Source organism: Ursus maritimus, unplaced genomic scaffold (assembly GCF_017311325.1).
Source record: "Ursus maritimus isolate PB19 unplaced genomic scaffold, ASM1731132v1 scaffold_1, whole genome shotgun sequence".
Lineage (NCBI taxonomy): Eukaryota > Metazoa > Chordata > Mammalia > Carnivora > Ursidae > Ursus > Ursus maritimus.
The window spans coordinates 87,919,467-87,931,258 of record NW_024423343.1 but is presented as its reverse complement, the minus strand read 5'-3'; the positions used below and the strand labels follow the sequence as shown (position 1 = coordinate 87,931,258).

General features: G+C 39.7%; 1 protein-coding gene across 1 annotated transcript in view; it reads left to right on the top strand.

The window, feature by feature from the left end:
- The first annotated feature begins 2,787 nt into the window (after window positions 1-2,787).
- SPOPL (speckle type BTB/POZ protein like) overlaps window positions 2,788-11,792 on the top strand; it is a 65,239-nt gene continuing 56,234 nt past the window's right edge. Inside the window, exon 1 of the mRNA XM_040645381.1 lies at window positions 2,788-3,033. The gene's annotated coding sequence lies outside the window, so the exon portion shown is untranslated. The remainder of the gene's footprint in view (window positions 3,034-11,792) is intronic.

The following is an 11,792-nucleotide window of genomic DNA, read 5'->3' as shown; positions in this document are numbered from 1 at the left end:
GTTAGAAAAATATGGAGAAGCCAGCCTACTAGGAGAGAAGAGCTTGGTGGACATTGGGAAGGGTGGCGTTTGAGCAAAATGTCCAGAAAAGCACAGAGTATCTCACTTGGGATTCATGAAGTATATCATGTTTACTAAAACGCACAGTACCACTTTCTTGACTCTAAACAGAATAATGAATTTGTGAATTATCTGCTACTGCATGCTTTAGTTTTTTGACAGCTAGAACTGGAAAATGATAGAACAAAACAGGTGGTGGTATAGAAGGCAGTGGTGAGTCTATTGTGTGTACCCAGTCATGAAATGGGATCATCTGTGATTTTAATTTAGAAAAGAAAAATAAAATGCTGCAGTCACTGAAATATCAACTGAAATAAAGTGGGACACTTGATTGATTCTTCAGATGAGCCTCATAGAGTTAGGTCAGGAAGATCCAAAGTCTAGTCCTCATCTGTGTTCATGACACTCAGAGAATGGTTCTTTTGATCTTTACCAACTGCCAACCTATTAATTACAGTAAGTAGACCTTGCAAGTCATCCACTGGGGAGTGTGAACGGTTTTCTACATAAAACTGGCATTGGGCAGAAAAATGAGTATCAAAGCGTTCTTGATCTCTAAGGAGTTGGAACACCCTAAGTGTCTGAAGGAGTCGGAACACCTTGTATTGCCTTGAGCAATGCAAACCTGATAAATGACTGGTGGAAGCACACTTTGCCCAATACCAGTGATAAAGCTGTTATTTATATATTTATAAAAATCACTTATGACAGCAATAAACTATAGCCTATAATAGTCTAGTTTTCCAATAGATATCCAGTAAGTTCGAAATCAAATCAACAAAGATAGTTCTTTAGGGTATTGGTATTGTAGCACCAAGTTTTGATCCAAGCTTATTGACCACTGAGTCATCTTTTACCTTGCCAAACCATCACAGTTTTATTATATTAGTTTATTATTTTATTAATATTTAGTTATAAGCCATACTTACCCTTACTCTTTACTGTTACTTTATCAGTGGATAAAGTCACCAAGAAAAAGAATGGTATGTCCTAACACTACAAGGAGATCAAGCCTAAGGAAAGGACTCTATGAGAATACCCTGAAGAGCTATTTGACATTCTTGTGGTAGAACCACCCCCAACTGGAATCCAGTCAAGTGTCAAAGGTCACCTAAGTACCACTCATTCCTTAATTCCCAATCGAAAATCTACTTCAAGGATTTATTATAATGATTGCTTGAGCTTATTACATGTTATCAGTACCTAACAAAGACTGAGCAATAGAAGACAGGGTGTGATGTAATTTAAGGGGTTGAAAGAGCTAAAGGCCTGAGCAGAAATTATACACAATTTTCACTGTTTCTGTCACATATCATAAAGTTAACACAGACCTACAATGAGTACAGCAAATAGTTTTAACTTTACGTTTGGAGAACACGAAATTTTGGACTGATATTTCCTTTCCCCACCAATCCCTAGTACACTAATGCTCACTTCCACTTTTGCTTTTTAACCCTTGGCTAAGGCAATTTTGAACTTTATAGTTATGCTATCTTACCTTTTTTCTGAAACTCTGGCGCTGGTTGTATTCCTCACATGTTTTGTGCGTTAAATACATGAATAATACAAAGTAGTATTAATTTGAAGTGAGGGAGATCTGCTTTTCCGGTATTCAAACTCCATTCACCCTTGAATGAGTTACTTATTATTTCGAATCCTCAGTTGCTTTATCTGTAAGATGGGAATCATTTCTACCATGAAACTGTGAAGTTGAGAGGATTTAAAAAGATCATACAAGTCTGTGCTTACACTGCTCAACACATAGTAAAATAATAAATGTTTTTCTTCCACCTTTCTTTCCTTTTCTTGGGAAAGCAGACAAGCAGTTGACTGATGCGCAGTTTAAAAAAAAGTTAAAGCAACTGGGGGGTTTTAAAATGATATTCGTGCCTGCACTGGTCCCTCAAAACTCTAAAATGAGTATATTCTTGGCAGCTAGAGCAAGTTTTCTCTCACCAGTCCTGAAAAGTGTTCTGTTCGTTGTCACCTTTCTTTAAATTTTACCATGAGGAAGTCTCCTCATGTCTTCAGACATTTGCTTAGATATAGCATTATTTACGGACGTTTAGTCATGGGATGCCACCTGTTCTTCTGTGCTTTGCAAGCAACCTCAGCTGCCTTTAGGCGGACCCCTCCTTTCCCAGGCCTGAGACTTCCCTTTGAGACTCATCTCCAACCGTTCCAATGTGGCACTTCATCTGCCTATCCGGAGTTGTCTTTATTTCTCACTGGAGACTGTATATTACTGTTCTTGTTTTAGCAGTTCACATAGTTATGAGCTCGCAACAGGGGCTCGGTAAAAGTTGCGTCTTGGCTTTCTACTCTGGTACAGCCCCAAGGAAATTATACCGAAACGGCTGCCGCCTTTCGCACTCTACGTCTATCATTTTAAGAGGCGTTATCAGCGGGCTTTTTAGGCAAGGAAAGTTTTATGTTGGGTCGAAGGGAAGTCCCGCAAGACGAGGGAACTCCTCGTCTCTCCACCGAGGTAAGCGCCGCTGACGCGCCCGGCTGAGAGCCCAGTACCTGGCGCAAGCGGCGGCGGCGCTTTCCAAAACCCGGCGGCGGATCCGGGCGGGCCCGGAAGTGCCCGGCGCGGGAGGGAGGGAGGAAGAGCCTTGCGAGTCCACGCCGCCGCCGCGCGCACGCGCCCTCGCTGGCTGGGGCTGGGGCTGGAGTCGCAACTCGGAAGCCGGAGCCCGGACGGGCCCGGGGCCGGGAAGGGGGGGCTGCGCGGGGGCGGGAGCAGCGGAGGCAGCCGCCCCTGGCGGCGGGTTTGTTTATCCCGGGGAAGAAGTTTAGGAGCGGGAGATAGGGAAGGAGGGCGGGCCGGGGAGGAGGGATGCGGCTCGGTGGAGGCGGCCGCCACAGGGACTTGCCGCCATCACCTCCGCCGCCGCGGCCGCCGCAGCCGCCGCCTCAGCGGGAGAGGAGCCGCTGCCGGGACTGCCAGCCGCCGCCCCGCACGTCCTGGTAGGTGCCCCTCCCCCTCCGAGGTCTCCGCCGCATCTTGGTCCTTGCTCCTCCAACCCCCAGCCCTTCCAGCTCGCCTGCACTGGAGCGGGGCGGTCTCCTCCTCACTCACTGCGCCCCCATTCCTCCTGGCTCGGGACCCCTGTTCCTGCGGCGTGCCTTCCCTTTCTCAGGGCTGCTTTCCGCCCCCGCCTCTCAGCCCCACCCTCCGCCCCCCGGCCCGTCTTCCCCTCGCCAGTCTCTGCTTGCTCCTGTAGATGCCCCCCCCCCCCTTATCGATTTCCCAGCCTCCGCCTACCAGGAGCCCCCAGATTTTCCTCCACAAGCCTCGCCCCTTTTCCTTCTTCGGTCTCCCTTCTTTATACCTGTATATCTCCACGCCCTCCCCTTTATACCTAGTCTGTTTTCTTTCCCTCCCGGAGTCCTGCCCAAAGAGGGAAGCCCCTTCCCCCCCGCACCCCAGCGTCCCCATTCATACCTCCCATCGCAAACATATGTATGTGTGAAGTTATCCCTATAAGCCCATTTTAGGGTGAATTCTCTGCTCTCCGGCCAGACCACTTAGTGTTTACTGTGGTGTTCATGCCCTCAACCTACCTCTCTACCTCCGAGCACACATTGCCCGCTCACATATTCTTTCACGTTCACCAGGTAAAATCAAAACTAGCTCTGCGGTTCAGGGTCCAAATGTTCACTTTCCCCTTTTATTCCCTTGTGCTGTCCTTTCTCCTAACTCCTCTTCCTCTCCAGTCCGTGTGTACTTGAATAAAGGGGAGAGGATCGTGGAGTTTTCTTCCTCAGAGCAGTAGATCCAGTAGAAATAAGATTTACCTTTTGTTTATCCTAACTTTTGGCCTCTTTCTCTGTGAATTGTGTCATTTAGCCATAGTTTTGAGGCTTTTGATGCTTTGTCTATACTTGAATAATCCTGGGCCTAGATTGTTCCATTGTAATACTTGTCTTCCCAGTTTTTCCTTGCAGCTGAATCCACTGTTTCTTAGGAAATTTAATAAAAGGTTTATATCTTGGAAAATTACATCTCTGCTGCCATAATGGGAAAGCTGGAATATTTCAAATTATTCTGTTATTCTTGGGAGAAATGGTGCCAGGTGGTTAAGAGCTCAGATGTAGCTAAACTGCCAGGATCTAAACCCCTGCTTTGCCATCCACCAGTTCTGGCCTTGGGCAAGTTATTTAATCTTTCTATGCCTCAGTATTCTTACAACTCTAAAATGGGGATAGTGATATACTTGATAAGATGGTGGTGATAATTGCATAACTTATTGCAGGTAAAATACAACAGTTCCTGGCACCTGGTAAGCGTTCAGTAAATGTTCTTTATCATCATCTCTTAGCTTGACTTCTTTTGGCCATTGGTAGGTTTAATTTTGAGGAAGGAAAGTGGGAATAGAAGGCTGCTTTTTGCTTTTTTTTCATTTAACACCTTTTTTGATGTAGTTATGATTCATATTTTGTTACTGTATAAATTAATACTTTTTAGTGTGAAAAATACAGAGTTTTAGCTCCCTATTTAAGGGTAAGTTACTAGGCTACAAGCAGGTCAGTCCCAGCTTCAGGTGTCTTTAAAATGTTATATCTGTTTTGAGAATAAATGAAATATGTAGCAAATTTATCATAGTGGAAAATGAGGGTTTTACTAGTAAGAATTTTAGTATACTGCAGATTAAATACTGATAACTGATTGTTCACACCTATCAGTCCTTTATGATGGATTGATACTCAAGAGTTTGGCTTCATTCAAAAGACAAGTGGCTTTTCTCTCTTAACACATTATTTATTAACACAGCCATGCCTTGATGTTTCCCAGATTTTTCTCACTCTTTAAAACCCTGACAGTTTTTGTCACATTTGCTTACCTCCTGTGCATTATTATTTTCCTGATACTTTTTTGTAACAACTCAATTAAAATCCAAATAGGTACTGTTTAGTTTAGTACTGTTAAAAATAGTGACATATGCACTATCAAAATAAAGTTATTACCCACGTATAGCTTAAAATCATATTTTATGTCCAGTGGAATGTACTCCAAACTTTGAGTGACAGTGACTTTGCTTATGGTGTTTCCTGGCCTAAAATAACCTCTGCTCTTTTCCCGACATATCCAAGTTCTACCTATCTTTCACATAGTTTCACCCAACACTGGTTTCTTTGTCTCTTGGTTTTCCTGCTGTCTGTATTCTGCATTTTTGGCTTTGAATAATATAAGCCCTGATTCAAGAAAAATGACTTCACCTAGAAAAGGACTTTGGAAGTTTATGGGAACTTTGAAGGGGTGGAATGAAATTGACACTTAGCATCTACTCTGTGCTGAGCACTCTTCCTTTGGTTTTGTACATATTCATTCTTTATAAAAATATTTAATGAGCACTTACTTCATGCCAGCCATTGAGGATACACAAGAGCAGCCCTTCTGAACCAAGAGTTCTAGTGAATATCAAGCCCTAATGCTCTAAGGCATCCAAGGTATATAATGAATTAACTCCTCTCCTATGTGCCTAAAATGGTACCAGCTATGTACCTTGAGAGAGAGAACTGAGGGAATAATCACTTAACTTAGTTTCTGTAGGGCTTAATTCTTACAGAACCCTGGCGGAGAAAAGCTCATTCAGAGAATAATAATATGGACTCTGCTTTTTTGTAATTTATTTTAGTGTGGCACTGATAGACAATAAGCAAGTAGGCAGATAAAATTATTTTGTAAGCATACTGGTAATATTAAAGATAATGGTAATCACTAACACTTACAAAACACTGTGCTAGGCACTGTTTCAAATAATGCAATATCTTGTTTAATCCTCATAGCAATCCCTTGAAGAAGGCTTTATTATATCTCTGTTTCAATAAGGAAACTAAAATTATTTAACTTCCACAAAATCACACAGCTTTGTAAGCAGTGGAACCCGATGATATTGTTGTAGTATATTACCTTTTGTTGCCTCTCAGATCTTCCAGTTCCTTGTTGGTTACTTTAGACAAAGTTCTTCACCTTTCTAGGGAAGGAAAAAAAAATTAATTTTGACAGTGAGGTTTCCCTGTCTTTTTAGGTTGTTCAGGGAAGTAAAGGAGATGTAACTTTTGTAAAGCACAGGGTAAACAGACTTATCCAAAGTCTTATATATGACTCATTTGCATTTTGGTGGTCCTGCTCACCATTATATTTCCTGACGTAGATTTATTCACTTAACCAAAAGTTTACTAAAGAACTGATACGTGCCAGACACTGTGCTAGACTCTGGTGATGTATGTTAATGAAAGGAATGTACCTGTATTCATGAAGGGAAAACTTTTGGAAAAAGAAACTAAATAGCTGATTACAAAATGATAATTACAATTATGGTTATTGCAACAAAGGAAAATTATTTTAAGCAATAAAAGCCTACTAATGTAACAAGGAATGCTTTTCTGAAGAGATGACTTTTAGGCTAAATCTGAAGGATTAACTGAAGTTACCCAAGTGATGTTGGCAGTTTCAGCTTTCTAGAACTGAAAAGCCCTATAGGGGTTGGACCTTAGCACATGAAGCTGGTTGATGCAAAATGAGACCAGAGCAGATCACAATGTCCAGTCATTGCTAAGCATTTTGTGCTTAAATCCTGGCGATGGGAAGCCACGGATAATGTTAAAAAGCCGAGTAAGTTACTTACATTTTTACTTTAAAAATATCACTTGACTGCTCTGCGGAGGACACATTGGAGAAAGGCAAGTGTAAATGCAGGGAGAACAGTTAGGCCAGTGCTTCTCAAACTTATCTGTGGAGAAGGACCTGTTTTGGTTTGTTTCGTTTGGTTTGGTTTCTAATCTGTACTGGTACTTGAGTGACACAGAATAAAATGGATGTTGTGGCAGTTGTCAAACTGCTGTAAAAATTTCTAAACACTTCTTTCAGTTTCTGTATTTACCTTGTCTCAGACCAGTAACAGTAGTTCATGGGTGACTGTTGGTCTACAGACCACACCTCTGAGTAGTAGAATTGAGTTCAGCTATTATAGTAATTTAGGCAGGAGATGATGGAATCTTGATCCAGGATGGCAGCAATAGAAAGTAGCTGTTGGGGGGAAGTTAAATTGATAGGATTTGGTGATGAGTTAGAGTAGGGGGTCTAGAAAGAGGAGAAGGCAGGTTTCCAGGGTTGGTGGTTCTTGTGCCTAACATAGGAAATACTGGGGAGAGGAGCAGCGTTTTGTTTGTTAGTTTCTGGAAAGTGAAGAGAGTATTGATCATAATTCAGTTGGGAATCCTCAGTATATGGCTTGTTATTGGTATCTTACTGTGGGAGGTGGGGTTGCCATTGCCCAGGGAGAGAGGGTAAAGGGATATAATAATCCCCTGTGAATTTTCAACATTTAAACATTGGGAAAAAGAAATGTAGCATAGGAGACTGAGAAGGTGTAGCTGGAGTTAGGAAGAAATTTTCCTTGACATCATTGAAGCCAAGGCAATACTTTTTGAAAAAGTCGTGGGTAATTAACTATGTCAACTATGTTGAATGAAGCTGAGAACTCAATTAAATTGGAAACTAAAAAGTACTCTTTGGATTGAGCAACATGAAGAAAATTTTATTATTCATTTATTTCTTGGGGGGGGGGGCGTGGCAGAAGAAGACGGAGAAAGTATCTTAAGCAGGCTCCATGCCCAGCCAGCATGGAGCCTAACACCAGGCTCCATTTCATGACCCTGAGATCATGACCTGAGTTGAAATCAAGAGTCGGACACTACCCTGCTGAGCTACCCACAACATGAAAATTTTGTATTTCTTAGTAGCCTATCCATAAACTAGTTGATGATGAATTTTGTTTTAACCTGCCAAAGCAACAATCCTAAATTTAAGATAAAATTATCATCTGTAGCATGAGCCATCCTCCTTCAGTTTAGACCCGTGTTTCTATTTATCACCATCTAGATGTTCTATAAGCGTCTCAGATTCTTTCTACAACTCATTCATCAGAACATACTCAAACGGAATGTTTTTTGAGTACTATTTATCAAGTATTGAATACTAAACTTCTAGAAATGTGATTAAATTTCAGAGACTAGGGGCATTGGACAATTAAATATTGTTACAGTGTGATTAGTGCCATCATTGCAGCTTATTCAGGTTGCCTTGGAAGCACAGAGAAGAGGCATCAGGGAAGGAGCTTCCTATGGAAAATGACATTTGAGCAGTATCTGAAAGGTAAGTGGAGAGGCAGTGCAGTGCAGTGATGGAGGAGTTTAAAGACATGATACTGTAGCTATTTTGAAAGCATTCAAAGGCAAAGGTGAGGAATTGGGACTCTAGCATGTGCATGTTAGGTTGGAGAGGTTGGCTGTGCCATTCAAAGGTTTTTCTCTTGAAGTTGTGTACCTGTTTCTGTTTGCCATTTTGATTTATATCACTACCCATGTAAAGGCACCGAACATGGAGATACCTGCTGAATATTTTCAAAACTTAAAGATTATCTTTGTTGAGCATTTATTGTTCAAGGTGCTTTTTTATTGTTATTGGTTAGCTTTATGTTTTATATATTACACCCGTACTTATAGAATCATTATGTAATTGATAGCATAACTTAATTTTATCAGTTATGCTTTGGTGATTTTTTAAAAATTTGCCAGAGAGCACACACACAAGCAGGGGGAGAGGCAGGCAGAGGAGAAGCAGGCTCCCCGCTGAGCAAGGAGCCTGATATGGATCTCAGTCCTAAGACCCTGGGATCATGACCTGAGCCGAAGGGTGCTGCTTAGCCGGGTGCTGCTTAGCCGACTGAGCCACCCAGGCATCCCTGCTTTGGTGATTTTTTTACGGGAGAAATTTAATACATACAACTTTTTCTCAAACTTGGAGAGTTGAAAATGAAGGCCTTGGTAAAGATTGCTTAGAGTTTACTACTAAACTTAAGGTATATGGTTAATGATGGTGCTTTTGGGCTCCGTAGAATAAAAACAGGCCCCTGATACCATAAACACTATTTTAAATAGTTGTCTAAATGGCCCTAGATTTACCCTCTTGCACCATAGTAGAACATAGTTCATCTGCAGGAATTACTCTCTGAAGAATACTGTAGTTGGCAAAACCTTATTGGCAAGATCAAAGGCTCATAGAAAATAGTGTGTTAAAAGGGATAAAGAAGTTAAATGGATTTCAAAATTTTAAAACTGTAAAGGTTCCAGAATTCATCTGCTTTAAAATAAAAGGGGAATGGGCTTTATCAAAATTTGCTTCTGAATTCATTGAGTTACTGTAGAAATGTTGTTATTCTGATCTGCCAGGTTAATCTCCCTTAAATTTTGTACAAAGAAAATTGTAACTCTTAAAGTTTTTTTCTTGTCCTTTAATATCTTGCTCTTGCCTTCTCCCTGGTTTTTAGTTCCTTAAATCTTGCTGAACTCTTGTGTAACAACTGTATATTTTTCATACGTTACTATGGTTCTTAGAGGCATACTTTTTCAGGTCTTTTATTTTTATGCATATAGAGCTCTGGTGTTTTTCAGACTTACCTACATGTTCTAAAGGAGGGCAGAATAATTTATATTTTGAATGTGTTCTGTAACTACTGTATGTGAAACAAAACTTTACATAGGTGAAAGCAGATTAAAAGAAATTTATCTACAAATTTAAAATTGTGTTACCTCAGTCCATGTTTATGCACCGAGAGCAAATGCATGATGGAAGTAATTCATCTGTGCAGTATGAACATGCTTAGAAAATACTCCTTTGAAGTTGTATTTGCTTTCATTCTTTATTGGATATGGGAATAAATAATTAGGAATGACAGTTTAAAAAGGCGCTTTACTCTACTATTAAGTATTGCAAGATCTCAAAGGTTGTAATATGACTGAAAAGTAGTATGATGCTTTTAAAATACTACTTGAGATTTGTTAGCAAAGAAGAAACCATTGTTTCCTGTCTGGATATGTTTTTTGAAGCAAATTTAACAGTTTTTTTTATTGTGTATAAATGTATTTGTACTTCTTCCACCACCCTCTCCCCCCAAGGTAATTACGTGACTTTAACTGCAGTTGATGCAAGGCGTTTTTTTCGGTTGTAATTTGGATACAATTTTTGATGTTTTAGTGGGAAATTCCCCTGAAAGGTAAATAGTTTTCATCCTGGAAGTCAAAAACAAACACACAAAAAAACATTGAATATAAATTCATTCTGAAGTTGTCAGGGCAAATATCAACACAAGAAGCTACTAAATACTTAAATTAATTGAATTTGATTTAATTAAAATTTTTGGTGGCGATTCTTAGGACCAGTTTACTTTTTTTAGTTATTCAACATGGCAGTTGAGCTTCAAGTTTTATATGTCCAGTTTTGTTAGACCTCAAGTGGGCACACACTAAGCAGAATGGTCATTTCTGATTGCATTCAAAGTGTATTTATTATTATTATTATTATTATTATTTGGAGAGAGAGAGCATGAGTGGGGGAGAGGGAAAGGAAGAGAGAGAGTCTTAAGCAGGCTCCATGCCCAGTGTGGAGCCTGTCTCAGGGCTCGATCTCACGACCTTGAAATCATGACCTGAGCCGAAATCCAGTCAGACACTTAACTTACTAAGCCACCCAGATGCCCCTAAAGTGTATTTTTTAAAACTTGAAAATACCTTTTTTATGTGAGCATTTTATCAGTGGCATTTGAGAACTAGCTTGAAGCGAGTGGTATTTGGTAGTATCCTGATTTATGCTTTATTCTTGATGATTTTTATTTTCTCAGGTGTCTTATTTTCACTGTTACTTTGTCTGTCTGCTTCCCCCCCCAAGTCCCTATCAATGAAAATTTCATAAAGAAATTGTATAATTAAACCAGTATTTCTTCCTTGCAAAGTGTATAACCAAGTTTATTTGAACATGGATCTGAGAAACTGACAGTAGTGTAAAGGTATTTTCATAGACTTTTCTCATAGATCGTTATGGTTTACAGGGAAGAATTGCCCTTTTTAAAGTGCTTGTACCAGACGCTATGTCAACTGTGTTAGATATTTTACACCATTAGGTATAGATAATACAATTATTTTTTGAAATGTACTTGCCTACAGTTATCAGATGCACCATTATTTTATGTACCCTAAAGAGAGAAAACACTATCAATTACAATTGTAAAACGCCATCGATTTTAGAAATGTTAAAATATGGGAGAAAATGAGTATCTTAGAATTAATGAAATGTGGTATTAATGCTACCTCGTTTTATGGTTATCACCCAAATTCCCCAAAATAACTAACCTCCCAGCATGAAGTGAAAATTTATCCTGCTTTACCTTAGAGTTTTCTGAATTCTAAAATTCTACTCAGAGCTCTCTAAGCAGCATGGCACAGAGATTAAGAGCATGTAACCAGACTGCTGTTTAACAGCTTTGTGAATTTAAGCAGTTACTTAGCATCTCTGTCTCAACATTCTCATCGGTAAAATGGAAATGGTAACAGTATTTACCTTGAAAGAGTTTGTTATATAAGAACTAAATGAGTTATATTTACATTTAGAATAGTGCTTTATACATAAATGCTTTGTGTAAATGTTGGTTAATTAAGAACAATATTGCTATTTCTGATCTAAGATATGTAAGTAAATGATGTGTTTAAAAGGGAGGGACAAGGGGCCTTATCAAATGCATCATTGGTATTTTGGGCACCCAGTGAAGAGTTAAGTATTTTGTTGATTTGTCTTTTTTTTTTTTTTTTAATTTTTCTATTTGTCTTTTAAATTAATGTGAGAGAGCATTCTTGACAACTTTGATATCTAAGTTGCATTTTTATTT